At 33.7% G+C, this 16,360-nt stretch overlaps 1 pseudogene; it reads left to right on the top strand.

The window, feature by feature from the left end:
- The first annotated feature begins 13,111 nt into the window (after positions 1–13,111).
- The window catches only part of LOC101626143, a 127,899-nt pseudogene continuing 124,650 nt past the window's right edge, over positions 13,112–16,360 (top strand).

The following is a 16,360-nucleotide window of genomic DNA, read 5'->3' as shown; positions in this document are numbered from 1 at the left end:
ACACTTTAAGAAAGTTTGTTTCTCTCCACACCATCAGCAGCTCTTATTGCTACTGCCTATTAGATATGGGTTGTTCTCAGTGGAGTGAGGTGGTATTTCAATCTGGTTTTGATTTGCATTTCTCTGACAATAAATAATGAACATTTTTTTCCCTGTGATTGTAGGCCATCTGTGTATCTTTGGAGAATTGCCCATTGTGCTCTTCTTGGGTTGTTTGTTTTCTTTTATGGAGTTATATGAGCTTTTTGTAGATCTTTGGTATCAGTCCCTTGACAGATGTAAGGTGTGCAAATATTTTCTCCCACTCAGTATCGTGTCTCTTCATTTTAGTTAGGACTTTCTTATGCTGTGCAGAAATTTTATAGTTTTATATAGACTGAATTTTGTTTTCTTTGCTGCTGGGGATGAATCCCTACAGACATCGTTGAAACTTATGCTGTGAAATGTTCTGCCTATTTTCTTCTATGTATTTTGTGGCTTTGTGTCTTATAGCCAAGTCTTGTATCCACTTTGAGTTGATCCACTTTGTGTTTTGTGTAGAACATGAGACTGTGGTCTAATTTAATTCTTTGCATACAGCTGTACTCTTTTTCAGACACCATTTGTTGGAAAGACTTTTCTTGTTCCACATTGTATTCTTTACTTTGTCATAGATGAACCTTCTACACATGTGTGGGTTTATTTCTGGGTTCTAAATTCTATTTTATTGGTATGTGCATTTTTTTTTGTTTCAGTACCTTTTTGTCTTAATTATTATGGTTTATATTATAGTTTGAATTATTTAAATGTGATAACACTATCCTTCAGCTTTGTCAGGAACATTTTGGCTATTTTGGAGTATTTCGTGCTTCCATATGAATTTCAGTAATATTTGTTCCATTTCTTTGAGAATGCCATTGATATTTTTATTGGGGCTGCACTTAATTTGTATATTGTTTTGAGTACTAAGGCCATTTTGACAATGTTGATTCATCCAATCTATGACTGAATATGTTTTTCTGTTATTTTTATCTTCTTTTATTTCTTTTAACAGTCTTATAATTTTTTTTGTGTATGTCCTTCACCTCCTCTCTTTGATTTACTTCTAGATATTTTGATATGGTTTGTAGTCAATCTGTATGTTACTTTTAGTAAGATGGCTATTTAAAAGATGTTGATATATGTGCATGGGATATCTTTAAATTTTCTTTTAATATGTCTTATTGTTTTCCATTTTATAGGCCTTTTAATTTCTTTTGTTATGTTTATTCCTAATTTTTTCATTGTGATTGTAAATGGGATTATTTTCTTTCTTTTTCTAGTTTATTATTACATACAGAAACACAACAGATTTTTTGCATTGCTTTTTGTACTCTACAAACAAAAAATGAGAATCTCCAACTAAAAACTAGACAAAAGAGAGTGAATACATGCTTATAACCATTCTAACGAATGTAAGTTGATATTGCACAGCAGTTTTGATATGCATTTCCCTGATTATTGGTGAATGTGTTCATTTTTCATGTGTGTATTATTCCTATTGATACCTTTGAAAAATATGTATATTTAGGTTGCCTGCCTATCATCAAGAAGATAAAAGCTAACAAGTTTTTTGTAAGGCTACAGAGAAAAGGGAAGCTTTATAGACTTTTGGTGGGAATGTAAATTTGCTCAAGCATTATGGAAACAATTAGAGGATGTTCTTCAAAAAATTAAAATTTAAACTGTTATATTATCAAGAAATTCCACTTTGGGTTCATACCCAAGGGAAGTGGAAATAGGATATCAAAGACATATTTACATGTTTATTATGATATTTCACATAAGTCAAGGTGAAACCAATCTAAGTTTCTCTCTGTAATAACTGGATAAAGATGATGTACATATACCACGTTTACTTTATGGAGATATATATAACACACACATATTTCTTTATCCATTTATCTAAATGTGTATGTCAATCTAACATCTATATAATAGAATACTATCAGCCATGAGAAAGAAGGAAATCCTACTAGTTACGTCAAATGGATGTAACTTGAAGACAATATATTAATGACTTATGAGATAAATCATACAGAGAAAGACAAATATGGTACGATCTTTATATGTGGAATGCAAAAGAGAAAAGTTGCACTCTCATATTTATTGCAGCACTATTTACAATAACCAAGCTGTGGAACAACCTAAGTGCCTTAAATCAGATGAGTGGATAGGTTGTATACGTGCACAGTGAAATATTACTCTGTGATCAAACACTCATGATTTTGCAACAACATGAATATAGCAATATGAATGTAGGGATTATCTTAAGTAAAATTAGTCAGAAGGAGAAATACAATACTAGATGGTGTTATAGGTACAACAGGGAAACCAACCAAAGGGCCAGAGAGACCCAAACTCAAAAGCTAACCCTGGAAACTGACTAGAGAGGCATCCAGAGAGCCAGTGGGATGAGGAGAATGAAAACACAGTGGAAGGGTAGAAGGGAGCACAACAGACTACAGTGGTGGTTGACTATAGGTACTTGTGTTCACTTTAAGGTCAACAATTTAAAGGAGTGATTCTATGTTTCCAAAATACAAAGAGCTACCCAATTAAGAATTTTAAAAATGATATGAAAGATAAAAAATTTGTTAAAAAAAAAAAAGAGAGTTAAATGGTGGCTACAGTGATTGGGGATAAGATTGGGATAGAATTTATCTAAGGTTACAAAGTTACAACTAGTAAACAAATAAATCCTGGAGAGCTAATGTAAGTTTATTTAACATAGACAATAACACTGTACTATAATCATCAAACTTTCTAAGAGACTTTGATTATTTTCACTATAAAAATGCTCAGATGATTACGTGATGTGATCAAGGTGTTAACTATCAGCACTTTGAAAATTATGTTATATAAATTTATCAAATAAATATGCTTTACACCTTAAATCTATACAATATTATAAATCAAATGTACTTAACTTAAAAATAACAAAATAAAGCAGACAAAAATAAAAAATACATGAATTTAAAAAACAGTAGTAAGTGCTAATTACATATAACATGTGAATTTCAAAGACAGTAAAAAAATCAAACACAAATAAAAAATACAAATTTTATGCCACTAAAATTGGGACAGTTTTAAAAAGAATTACAACTACTATGTATGTCAAATTAGGTATTAGTACATATAATTTCTAAGAGCGTAAATTGCTAAAAGTTATTGGAAGGAAATCCAGCAAAGTTTCAAAACTTAAAAAACAGTCTGGGCCCTCCCTGGTGGCACAGCGGGTTAAAGCACAGCACTGAGAATCTAAAAGCCACTTCCTCATGAGTTCGATTCCCGCCTGCCCCGGAGGTGACCACATGGCGTGGCAGACCTCTCCTGACCCGCCCGCTGCTCCCCTCAGCAGTGTACTTCGTCCATCTGCCTGTTCTGCTCCCCACTCTGTCTCTGGTGAATCCTCTCACCCTCCACATCTCTGGCCTGTACCCCAGTTCTATATGAATAAATAAATCTTTCTTTAAAAAAAAAAAGTCTGTATTTAACCTAGTGGCATTTAATTTAATTTTCATCCAATATTCCATCTTTAAGATTTTTAGCCTAAGAATATAATCATATTTTTATGTGCAACTATGTTAATGTAGAATATTATAAGCAATGTTAATTTAAAAAACCTTTATAATAGTAAACATTAAAATGATGAAATACTGAATCAAATTCATTAGTTCAGATATAGGGTAACCACAAATTATAGATGTTTAAGAAAATGTTTATAATAACATTGAATGAAAAACAGTAAAATATTATATATTCATATTTATATTACATGGATAAGCTTTGATCAGAAGCTTTCAAACACATTAATTTCTCTAAATATTACATGTTTTTATGTATTTTAATGTTACTAAGCATACTATAAGATTATATACATTCCCTTATAAAAATATTCATCACATAATCATATTATACATGTGCATATATTATACATTCATTAGAGAGAATTAGTTTTATATATGTACGTTTTTATCTAATATATTTAAATAAATATATAGGACAAATGATAAATTCTACATATATTCCACTTATGTGTGTGTATAAATCGTGTGTGATTATGTGTGTGTGTGTGTGTTCGAAGACTTCTCATCAAAATCAGTCAGGAGACCTGGTAGTTAATCCAGTAATAAAAAGAAGCTAACTCAAATGCCAATTCAAAGAAATGTCATAAGATTCTACTTCTTGCTAGGAATACAAATTAGAACAGGATGCTGACTCCCTCCCGCTCTCTAAATCACCTCTGGAAAGCCTAGAAAAATGTGAGGGAAAAGCACATTTCAAAAATTATTAAAAATATGAGTTAACATTGAGGTAAAGAAAGTTATCATGAATTGTATATTTGAGAGAAGATCTAGGTCTGGTGTACAGGCAGCCCGAGTTCCTTTTTCTTATTTGTATTGTGACTGATAATACACAGCAAGAAGAATGTATAAAACTAATAGCTTAAGTCATTATCAAGGAAACTTCAGACAAACAGACACAGATCAAGCAGCAGAAATCTTCCATTATATGTGAGAAGTCGAAGTAGGACTCTCCATTCAGAGTTTCCTATCTGCCCTGTTCTTCCCATTCAATCAATCTAACCACAATTCTGATGTCCACAGTCATCATTTTACTCTTCTGCATAGAATTATTAGCTTTATATTTACCAAAACACCTCCATTTTTATTTAACTATCATGTGTTATTGAATGACTTTGTTCTATTCCATTCCTATCTTTGGAAATTGTTTTCAATGATGTATTTTCAGGAATTATAGTTACACATATTTTATTTACTTTTATATTCATTGATTTATTCATTTAATAAACTTAAGGAGATATGGTTTTTATCCAATAAAATGAGCTCATTTTAAGTATCCATGTGGGGAATTTCTTACATTCACATGTCCATTACCAAAATAAAAATGGAATACTTATATCACCTTGAAAAATCTCCCTTGTTCCTTTCTCAATCTTTTCTGGATCCATAAAACCACTAAATTTCTTTTGGTTAAATATTTATTTCTAAAGTTTTAAATAAATGATATCACAGGGTGTGTCATTTTTTCTGTCCAACTTCTTTATCAATATAACATGTTTGATATATAGGCTTGGAATTGGATGTGTCAGTGGTTTGTGAGTTTGTATTGCATTGATACAATGGTTACAAATACTACTTTTTATCCTTTCATCTATCAATGGACATTTATGTTATCTACAGACTTTAGTTACTATAAATGCTTATGTCTGCTTTATGATGTGAATATAGCCACTCTATCTTTTTTATGCTTAATGTTTTCATGTACAAATTGAATTTCTCATAGACTATAGGTATTTGGATTTATGTTTTAAGTAGTCTGTTAATCCCTATTCATTGTGTTAAAGCCACTTACATTCAATGACATCCATTGCTATGTTTGATTTCAAATTTACCATCTTACTGTTTTTTTCTATGATCCGCATGCTTTTTGTCTGTTTCCCTTTCTGTCCTGCCTTCTTTTGTTTTTAATGTTAAGATACAATGTTTTATTAGCTAAATTACTGTGTCATATAAAACTTATTTTTCTCTATATGTTTAAATGTATAATTTTTTATTGTTTTTTCAAAGGACAATTAGTTTGTCATTTTATTTTCTTCAAAGACAATGTAGTCTTTCCCTTATACTACTTATCAAACAGTTCATATTTTCCTTTCTACTTACTGATAGTTTATAAATGTTTCTCTTAGCATCACAGCTTGTTATTACTAATGGTATGAATATAGTTACGATTGTTGAAAGTATCATCAAATGTCTTTCATGAACTGAGAGGTTAAGAAGAAGAATTTGCCACACTCCATTAGCTGATACACACAATTCTTTTTTCTTTTATATTGAAATAACATTATATTATAGCATATAAATTGAAGGCGTGATTCACTGAAAATCAATATGTGTAAATACTGTTTTACTCTATTTTTCTCAATTTACCCATCAGCTTTCCCCCTTTTTTCTTTTGGATTGAGTGTTTCTTAACATCCCACCTTATCTCTATTAATGTATATTTAGCTAAGAGTTCTTTGTTATTTTCTTAGAGTTTTATTGAGGGTTTAAAAACTTAACACATGGGCCCTCCCTGGTGGCGCAGCGGGTTAAAGCACTGCACTGAGAATTTAAAGCCGCTTCCGCATGAGTTCAATTCCCGCCTGCCCCGGAGGTGACCACATGGCGTGGCAGACCTCTCCTGACCCGCCCACTGCTCCCCTCAGCAGTGTACTTCGTAGATCTGCCTGTTCTGTTCCCCGCTCTGTCTCTGGTGAAGCCTCTCACCGCCCCTGAGCCTCTGGCCTGTGTACCTCACTTCTATATGTACAAATAAATAAATCTTTAAAAAAAAAAAAAAAAACTTAACACACTCTTCCAGCTAATAATACGCTTCACATGTAAGAGTGTTATCATATCTTACAATCATTTCCTTTTAATGTCTTTTGTTCTTTTATTTTTCTAGGTTTTGGCTTCATTTGTTATAAAAATTATATGTTTGGGGTTTTGTTTTAAGTAGTCAATTATCCATTTTACAAACTTTAAAGTGAGAAAAAAAAATTTCCACTTCTTTGCATCCAAATTTTCTTCTTCTAGCACAAATAAATTCCTTTGATATTTCTTGTAGTGTTATATGCTGGCAATAAAAGGTATAATATTGTGTTTTTCTGAAAGATTTTAGTTTTCCTTTGTTTTTGAAACATATTTTCTCTGGATATAAAAGTCTAGAGTCTTCTAATTTTTGGTCATTTAAAATAATGTTCCTTTGGGTCGCTCCCTGGTGGCACAGCGGGTTAAAACACAGCACTGAGAAGCTAAAGCCACTTCAGCAGGAGTTTGATTCCCGCCTGCCCCGGAGGCGACCCACATGGCTCGGGAGACCTCTCCTGACCTGCCCGCTGCTCCCCTTAGCAATGTACTTCATTAGTCGGCCTACTCTGCTCCCCACTCTGTCTCTGGTGAAGCCTCTCACCGTCCCTGTGCCTCTGGCCTGTACCCCAGCTTTGTATGCACAAATAAATTAAAAAAAAATACATATACATACATACGTACATATATATATATATATTCATTCCTTGGTTTTTAGTATGCAATGAGCTTTGATTAGTCAGTCCCCTTTGGAATTTGTTCCTTTGTCCCTGGAGCTTCCCTGATGCTCCTGAAGCTGCCTACTTATCCCCAACTTTCCTTAAGACTCAGTATTGGTAATACTAGCTATTCTTGTCTTTTTCCTTTAGAGAAAAAAAAATCACAAAGAAATTTTATAAAAAAGTGTTCAATATTTCTCAATCTTGTATTTTGTTAGCATTAGTTCTTCTGCACATACTTTTCATGATATTTTAAATTCATCTTTCCATTATAAGTTTCCCAAAAGTTCTAATAATGAAAATGTTGGATTATTTCTGATTGATATTACCATATAGTTCCCTCAATATAATTATCTTGATTGATTTTCTAACATCCTTTAATTTTTTTCAGATAAAACTCATAGGTTCTGAAGTGATTTCTCCAGAAAGAATTTGTGTTGTATTCTGCCCAATGACCAATAACACCACAGAGCAACATGTCTTCATGTTAATTTCTTAGCATGAAGTTTTCTGTGCCAAAGTATTCATATATTATAAAAATAGTATTATGCTGATACTCAAAACTGTATGAGACTTGGCCATTAATTACAATTTCTCAAGATAAACTTTTGTTTGTTTTTAGATCTCAACCACGATATAGAATTTCCTCTGTTTTCTTACTTTATTGGTGAGTTAGATTTTGCTAGTTTTTTTCTTTCACTAAGAATGAAAATCATTAACATTTCACTTTCAATACAGGTCAACTCTAATTCTCACTTCACATTGAAACAAGGACTAATCTCCCATTTCAATATAAATAATAAAATGTAAATCTCTTATTTTAGAGGTTACAAAATTTCCCCAGCAGTTATATAGCTACAGATGAATTTATTTGTGTGAATTTTATTCCTCTTTTTGTTTTTAAATTTCTTTAGCTCCTAAATTTTTGATAATCTTTCTTTTTTTCTATTTAAGTTAGAAAATTTGGGTCTTTTATTATATATAATTGGAAATGGGAGGGTATATCACATTTACAATCATAAAAATAATAAAATTTATTTATTATTCATGTTCAGGGTTCCATAATATGCTGTCTACTGGTTTTTTGTGTTTGCTTCATTTTTAATACATGCCATAGAAACTTGTGTTGTAAAAGCAAGTTCTTGCAGCAGGACCAGGATGGCATAATGATTTAAGATTGTGATTAACACAGAAGTAATACAAGGTCACAATGAATGCAGTGGCTCTTGTCTTAAAAAGCCAGTTATCATAACAACAAAACAAAACAAAAACTAAAGGAAAACAGTCTTTTCCCAAATACTGTAACGAAGATAGTGAAAAACACAGGGAAAAACCAGTGGAGGTTCCTGAAACTTCCCTTTGGTCTAGAAGTTTCAGTGGGACTCGGCAACTCACATGCATCTGACCTTTCTGTACCTCTTCATTTTTCTGAAACATACACTTGTTTTCTATTTCATGTCATTTCCTCAGGGTTCTGTTGTGTGTTAATGAGTTTTAATAAGATAGAAAAAATGCATGCTATTGTGTTTGGTTAGCAAATGATTTTCCCAGGAAATGCAATGCCTTAACCTAATTAAAATGCTTGTCTCCACAATGCCCTGAAGGGGCAATGTTAATGGTGAGATTTTCAGACATTGTGTCAGCCTCATGGGGATCCATTTTTCATTGTGAGGGAACTTGGCATCCTCAGATTTTACTACAACTGAATGGAAGGTCAAGTTATGCTTCCACCCTGGAGCCTAAGAACCTAGGTAAGTTATAAGATAAAATTCTTGCAAACGTGAGCGAAATACATCATATACAATGGAACTTAAACACTTTTCCATTTGAAACTATACTGATGACATCCTATACTCTAAGAGAGTGTTCACAAAATAGTAAAACATAAAAGAGTAAGTGATGTTTTTAATAGAACCTCACTTAAATATAAATATACACATCTATATATAGTTCTTATAACTAATACCATAAGGCAATGTTCTTAATTTAAGAAATATTTCTTCATTTGTTTTTATAATTTTAATACATTGATTAATTTGTTTGAACGGATGATACATTTGCCTGATTCAGAAGCAAAACTGAGAATTACCATAGTCTGTAACCAGGTAATCTAATCTAAGAAAGAAATGTTTCACCCACTATTTCAAAGGTCACAAAAGGAAAAATAGAATATTTTAAAATACAGAAATATCAAATCGAAGGGATGATGGGAGTGGGAACAAGGTGGGAAGGGATCTGATATTCTAGCTTAAAGGATGGTGGGTGCTTTGGTGGTGGGTGGGTGTGGTGACATACCGCTATAAAGAGTGAAACTATCCCTCTGAATCATGAACAAAGCAATGTTACACATAAATAATACCTCAATGAAAAACAAAACTACATTTGAACCCCAAAATTGAGTAGGACAAGATTTGAAGATGTTGACCTCTGCAACAATGAAATGATAGCCAATGTCCTTTCAATAAAGAAATTAAGTCTAAAATAAAATGTAGAAATATAGATCTATAGAATTGGAAATTTCCACCTACATGTCACTGAACAGCCTATATGTTTATATAAGTACATATACACTATACATATGGTAATGTCAGAGGGCAGGGAAAGGGGCACCCCTGAGCCCCCAAACCTGCCCTCTCTAAATAGGTTTTGCTATCCACCACATCAAGACAAAACATATAATACCTTTAATGGAAAGGAAATTTAATATAACTAGTGTGCAATACAGAAAAGACAAAAAAGATAGTTTCTAAATCAAACACCCAAAGTTACCCATCCCCTCGGTAAAAGACCACCCAAAAGGGGCTGGCCCAAAGCAAGGCCCGAAAGCCCTCCACAAATCTAAAAGCAGGGTCAGAAGTGGCCAGACAAGTCTGGGAGGAAAAGAACAAAATCAAAATCAAGATAAAGGCTGCCATAGTTTACCTCCCCATCGGTCTCTCACCCTCAGCTGTTTCAATCAGCCCAGGAACAAATAACAAGAGCCGCTTCTTCACATGTGTCTCTGTTCCATGTGCCTCCCTCAAGTCTCCTTCTGGGTCTCCATCCTGTTTCTTCCTCCTCAGTCTCCTCTCTTCCCTGCTCAGCTGAACCTTCCTTTGGGTGGGGCATGGTAACTGGAACCTCCCCTTTTCCTGGGGACCTCCTTGTTACAGTAATATACTATATGCGTGTACACTTTTACTATATATACTTAAATATATGATATATATTTATATGTAATTATAAATACAGTGAAATATAAATATAGTTTAAAAATCCAGTTAAATATAACTATAAATAAAAATGTATATAAATTTATAAAATGGTACACAACACATCACACACTTATCGAAGTAATAGAAGAGTATGTGAACTATGGTTCCTGACTGACTACTGAAAGCCCTAAATATGTTTTCCAGTTAAGCAGCAACCTTTCTAGAAAGTGTTCTAATATGATACATTTCTTACTGTATTACATATTACAAATCAAAAACTTCTCCATTATTTATAGCATAATGTCAATGCCTGTAAATTCTATGAAAATACAAAGAAATTGCCTATCAATAACTTACATTCCACTTAAAGAATGCTATGGAGATGATTATAGACTCAAAAAACATCAGAGCTGGAAAGAACCTAGTAACAGTTAAATTCCAATAACACTAATCCTGTGACAGACACTGTACTGTATACTTAATATTATTTCAGCCTGACAACAATACAGAAAGTTAGCTACTATTATTATTTCCATTATATAACGATGGGAATCAAGAGCCAGCAAGTTTCCGTGAATTACCAAGGGTAATGTAACTTAGTACTTTTTGAGATGATATTAGAAATTATCTTCAGAATCTGTGCTCTTAACTGAAAGTCTAACATTATTCCTAATGAGTGCAGATAGACAGTGTTACACTAAGTATAAAAATACTAGATTGAGGCCCTCCCTGGTAGCGCAGCGGGTTAGAGCACAGCACTAAGAAGCTAAAGCCACTTCAGCATGAGTTCGATCCCCTCCTGCCCCGGAGGTGACCACATGGCGCGGCAGACCTCTCCTGACCCGCCTGCTGCTCCCTTCAGCAGTGTGCTTCCTCGATCTGCCTGTTATGCTCCCCACTCTATCTCTGGTGAATCCTCTCACCACCTGTGCACCTCTGGCTTGTACCCCAGTTCTGTATGCATAAATAAATAAATCTTTAAAAAAAATACTAGGTTGAAATAACCATTATGACCATTGAAAGTAATTTGTCAACCATATTTTTTAATTTTCAATTATTGCAATGTGATTGCACATAAGAAAAATGGGTTTGGCCATCGCTCTTGATACATCAAAGAAATTATATAATTTCCTTTATCTAAAAAAAAAAACCTATAAAAGTCTATTAACTGAATATAGAACAATAGGGCTCTTTTTTTATGTAAAGATAAAGGCTGGAGTCTGCCATTCTTAATCCTCAATGAATGTTTAAAACTTAAGACTATTTTCACTTAATACAAAATGATTTTATTAGAAATAATTGAAGTAATTACTCCCTAATTGATCTATGCTTCCCACTGCTTCAGATTTCTAACTTTTTCTTTTGAGCTTTCAATGTTTCAAATGTAAAGTGCTTTGAGACTTTTGTAAAAAGATGTTTTTAAAAATACACACTGTCAAAGTGTTACCCGTTTCAGTAAAACTCAGTTATATCAGGCAGTGTACATATAAAATCATTGAAGTGACTCATCTTAAACACTCTATTTGCTTATATGACCAGCATCATAAACACAAAATGATCTTAAACTAGAGAACAAGGTTGTCACTCTTTTAGGAAGATGACCTTGGATGAATAAGTGAATCGAACATGCTCAATTCTTATTTATTCCTAACTTGAAAAAAAAAATCTCTTCTTTCTCTCCCCCCACCCCTTCCCTATCTTCCTCCCCCTCCTCCCTCCTCTCTAACATACTTGGTGTGCTGAGGGACTCAGTGATGTTAAAGTTTCAAAGGCTTTGCTCAACCAGTCCTGCAGATGCTATATTGAAACAAAGGACAGAATTGGAAATAAATTTCTGAAATTAAAGAAATAAGAAGGTTTGTTTCTAAAAATGTCTTCAAAGTTACTCTAAAATGCTTGGTACATTTTAACCAGTCACTTTTTTTTGCAAATGAAACATTTTGTAATGTTAAAGGACAAAAATGATACTGTTATCCCCATCCATCCAAAGTATGTTTCATCCTTTTTTCTGTATTAATAGAAATTTAGGTGGTCATGTAGTCATTCCAAATAAATATTACACTAACCAGTCTCCTTCACAATTACTTATGGCACTGTGACTCTGTTTGGCTAATATAGTGAGAAGAAATGTGATGACATGAAAATGTAAAGAGTAGTTTATAGAGTTTTTGAGAATATTCCTTAAGAGGCAATACATTTTCACCATTTTCCCCTTTATTTCTTTTTTATTCACTATAAGAAGCAGATGCTGACATTCTAACCATGAAGCTCAGGTTTTAAAGGGTAGAGTCACACAAACTAATCCTGAATTCTTAATGCTATAGAGTGCTATACTAGTTACTGTGGGTCGTACTAACTGGTTTGAAATAAAATAGTTTTTAAATTCCCAAAGCAAGCATAGATCTCAAATGTGCATGAAAAGGAAGTGGCCCGTAGAGCCACCTTGTACCCAGTGTCCTCACTTGGGTTAAGTTAGGATAGACAGTAGATATGAGGACCAAAAATTATTACCAGGAGACAAGAATGCCAGTGGAAAAAAACAGTTCTACTGAGACAGAAACACCTGCTATTTATTTTACCAAAGGCATCCTTTATTGACAGAGAAGACAATCTTTGGTCTTCCTATCTACTGTAACTTAATAAATTCTCTGTACTAGTAATCATGATTCGGTGGATGTTTCTTTATGGTTATCATCTCCATAGTCCATTGTCAATCTACATCCAATCAAGAGAAAGAAAGACATAGTTATTTGACTAGGGGAAGCTTAATAGAAAAAATTATTGATCATAACAGAAGGTTGAAATAATGCAGTATGTTAGTGAGAAGGAAAGAAATTCTAAAGAATATAAGAATAAAAGATATAGAGCTACCAGTGTGTCTGGAACTGAGACAGAGTATCTGAGAAAGGGAACCCATGACCACAGGATTGATTTTGAGCTTATTGGAGAAGACATGGCTATGACCCTTAATGGTGAACCAGTTTCTGTTGGCTCCATGCCAGTGTAGCTTTCTGGAAAATCGTTATGTGGAAATTGTCAGAAATCCATTCTCTAGGATGTTGGAAAAAGTCGTTCATGGGAACATGTCTAATAGAGGCATTCTGCTACAATATGAACCTGAGGTGTGCTTGATCAGGGTTAGCTGTTGGCCATAGAACACTGCTAACTGTTACGCAGTACAAGATGCTAGCACTGGAGAATCTGAGTTAGAGAAATTGTAAGCAATCCATCATCATATATAGAAAGCCCTCTAGTGCCCAGCTGCTATAAGACACAGCTGGCTACTGCTAGCCACTGTGTATTGCAGAAGCAATGCCACAAGAGTCATGAGCTCTGTGAATCTGGATCTGAAGAAGACACATGTTTCAAGAACCAAAAGAGGGAGTCAGCACCAAACCCAGGGAGGGGAGCTCAATTATCTGTCATATATAGCATATGTGGAGGCAAATATTTTAATTTTATTTCACTGGACTATGATCTGCCACAGCCACAGAGAAAAAGACAATCCATCACCAAAAAATATGGACTTTGAATTAGATGTAGTTCTTTGATGAACTTTGGGATCATTTGTTTTATAGAGGGATGTCTATTCTGTGTAGAAAGAACAATATACAAAGTTATTGGAGTGCAAGAAAGACTGAAGAGCTATTGTTGCTAGTTTCTCACCCTTCTCCCCCTCCATGTGTGTCCTCCTCTCTTCCAGAATACAATAATTCTTAGCTGGGCCTATGGCTGCCTTGAATTGAGACTATTTTTCCAGCTTTATAGCAACCATGCCTTGTTGCCGATAACAGCTCATTTGTCAGAGCCAATTCTGACTACTGAGCAGAAAGGAAAGATATGTAGCTGCTTTCAAGGTCTTTCTTTAAGGAACACTGCACATGATTCCTTTACCATCTTCTTCTTGGTTCTGCCCATCATCACTCTTAGACAGTAGGACTCTTTATCTTAGACTGAAGAGTAAGGCTGCAAAAACTGGAGTAAAAGAATAAGACCTGAGTCTCTGGAACTGTGATATGTTTGTTAGCTCTGTCTGGCACACTTATTTGATCTTTATTCACAAGAAAGGAAAATACAAATCTCTATCACTAAACCCACTGTTAGGTTAGGGCTTGTGTTACCACAGTTGAATTTAAACATAATATATATTCTGTATTTACAATAAATTTCTTAGCTCGAACTCTGATTTCCTTGTTTTTCATGTCCTTTCAAGAATAAGTTCATATATAATTTTTTGATAGAAAACAGTTAACAAATTTAAAGATAAATTGAAATACATTAATCTACCTAATACACATTGCAAATCTCAATAAAGAAGTTGTATTTTTGGTCATTGTGAATTATCTAGGCTAGTCACATGTGGTAGTGTGGATGCTAGAAAATTAGCTACAATACATATTTCTCATCTGAAGATCCAAACATTCCACAGATGAAAAGACCTCTGGAGAAACCAAACCTGCCAATACTTTGATAATGGGCTTCTGGTTTCCAAATAGAGACAAAATGAATTTCTGTTGCTTAAATCACTTAGTCTAAGTTATTATGTTATAACGGCATTAGCAAATTGAAACAATGGCACAATATGATCCAGAAAGCAATATAATAAATGTGATTACTGAGCACCTACTGTGTGTCTTAGTTCCAATTCTGGGTTAATTTAGAATAACTCCTGCCTTGAGATATTCCTCAAAAAGGCCAAGCATCTTTGTCTATTTCTGATGGTTCTTTCTCCCTATTTCACCGCTAATCTTCTCTACTGCATTAGTACAAACTAGAACAGTGCACAATAATATTATAAGTGATATGGCTTAACCCTTTGGCTATAATTAATAATTTTATTAACAATTATTACAAATATTATAGGAAAGTGCAAGTATCAATGTTAATACCAAAACACCAACATAAATGATATATCCATAACAAACTGTACTGTCAAAAATATCTTAAGAGAAACAGCTGTTTTAATACTCTAAATATACAAGTTTTCCTTGTATGTCATTTATTTTTTCTATATTCACAGACCATGTTGGACAAAGACAACTTTCATTCATATTTTTTTTTTTGCATTTTGAGCATTGTGCAGTAAAAGAGTTAATAAGCAAAATAAAGACACCCTATTTTCACTCCAACTGATAAAAGACTGATTTCAAAAATCTGCAAAGAACTCACAAAACAAAGCAAACACTGAACCAGGAGATGGGTAAAAGAGCTGAAGGGCACTTCTTCAAAGAAAAATAAAATGCAAATGGCTAACAGATACACGAAAAAAATGCTCAATATCACTTACAATCAGGGAAGTGCAAATCAAAACCACAATGAGATACCACCTCAGATCAGTGAGAAGGGCACACATTAAAAAGAAAACAAAAAACCTGTAACAATAAATGCTGGCAAAGATGCTTTTGGGAATGAAAACTTGTCCAACCACTATAGAAAGTCGTGTAGAGTTTCCCAAAATTACAAAAAAAAAAAAAAAATGAAACTACCGGAATTCAAGCAATCCCACTCCTAGGAATCTACGCACAGGACATAAAAGCATAATTCAAAAGGAAATCTGCACTCTAAGTTTATTGCAGCACTATTTACAATAGCTAAGATACGGAAATAACATAAAGGCACAAAAACAGAAGGCAGGATCAAAAAGATGTGGTATATCTACACAAGGGAATACTATTCAGCAATCAAAAAAGATAAACTCATGAGTTTGCAGCAACATGAATGGAGCTGGAGGGATTATGCTCAGTGAGATAAGAAGGAAAAAGAAAAATACTGAATGGTCTCACTTATAGGAGGAATACAGAGGAACCACAAAAGGGATCAGGGTGAAAATGGCAAAACTAGCAGGCAACTATAAATCAGAGACATTCAGCAGGGCAAGGGTAGGGAAATGGGTTAAAACAGGGGCAGGAAGAGCTCAACAGACTATGGTGATGGTTCACCAGTGACTTGATGGTGGAAATTTTGAGTGACTACATCCAAGAGAGAGAAAGCAAATGCTACAAAAAAGAATAATGATGTGTCATATATACATATGTATGTGTATATATATACATAT

This window comes from Condylura cristata, unplaced genomic scaffold (assembly GCF_000260355.1).
Source record: "Condylura cristata isolate star-nosed mole 26May11 unplaced genomic scaffold, ConCri1.0 scaffold00003, whole genome shotgun sequence".
NCBI lineage: Eukaryota > Metazoa > Chordata > Mammalia > Eulipotyphla > Talpidae > Condylura > Condylura cristata.
Note: the sequence above shows the minus strand (reverse complement) of the source record. Positions and strands in the feature narration are given on the sequence as shown.